The sequence below is a fragment of the Mus musculus genome, chromosome 8, assembly GCF_000001635.26.
Source record: "Mus musculus strain C57BL/6J chromosome 8, GRCm38.p6 C57BL/6J".
Taxonomy (NCBI): domain Eukaryota; kingdom Metazoa; phylum Chordata; class Mammalia; order Rodentia; family Muridae; genus Mus; species Mus musculus.
Window position 1 is genome coordinate 21,607,675 of NC_000074.6, and position 816 is coordinate 21,608,490.

Sequence of the window (816 nt, forward strand, 5' to 3'; positions counted from 1 at the left end):
GGATACCCAAGATATAAGATATAATTTGCTAAACACATGAAACTCAAGGAGAATGAAGACTGAAGTGTGGACACTATGCCCCTCCTTAGATTTGGGAACAAAACACCCATGGAAGGAGTTACAGAGACGGAGTTTGGAGCTGAGATGAAAGGATGGACCATGTAGAGACTGCCATAGCCAGGGATCTACCCCATAATCAGCATCCAAACGCTGACACCATTGCATACACTAGCAAGATTTTATTGAAAGGACGCAGATGTAGCTGTCTCTTGTGAGACTATGCCGGGGCCCAGCAAACACAGAAGTGGATGCTCACAGTCAGCTAATGGATGGATCATAGGGCTCCCAATGGAGGAGCTAGAGAAAGTAGCCGAGGAGCTAAAGGGTCTGCAACCCTATAGGTGGAACAACATTATGAGCTAACCAGTACCCCGGAGCTCTTGACTCTAGCTGCATATATATCAAAAGATGGCCTAGTCGGCCATCACTGGAAAGAGAGGCCCATTGGACTTGCAAACTTTATATGCCCCAGTACAGGGGAATACCAGGGCCAAAAAGGGGGAGTGGGTGGGCAGGGGAGTGGGGGTGGGTGGATATGGGGGACTTTTGGTATAGCATTGGAAATGTAAATGAGTTAAATACCTAATAAAAAATGGAAAAAAAAAAAAAAAAAAGAAAACCCAAAGTGAGGCAACGCTGGAGATAGAAAACCTAGGAAAAAAATCTGGAACCACAGATGCAAGCACCAGCAACATAACACAAGAGATGGAAGAGAGAATCTCAGGTGCAGAAGATTCCATAGAGAACATCAGCAAA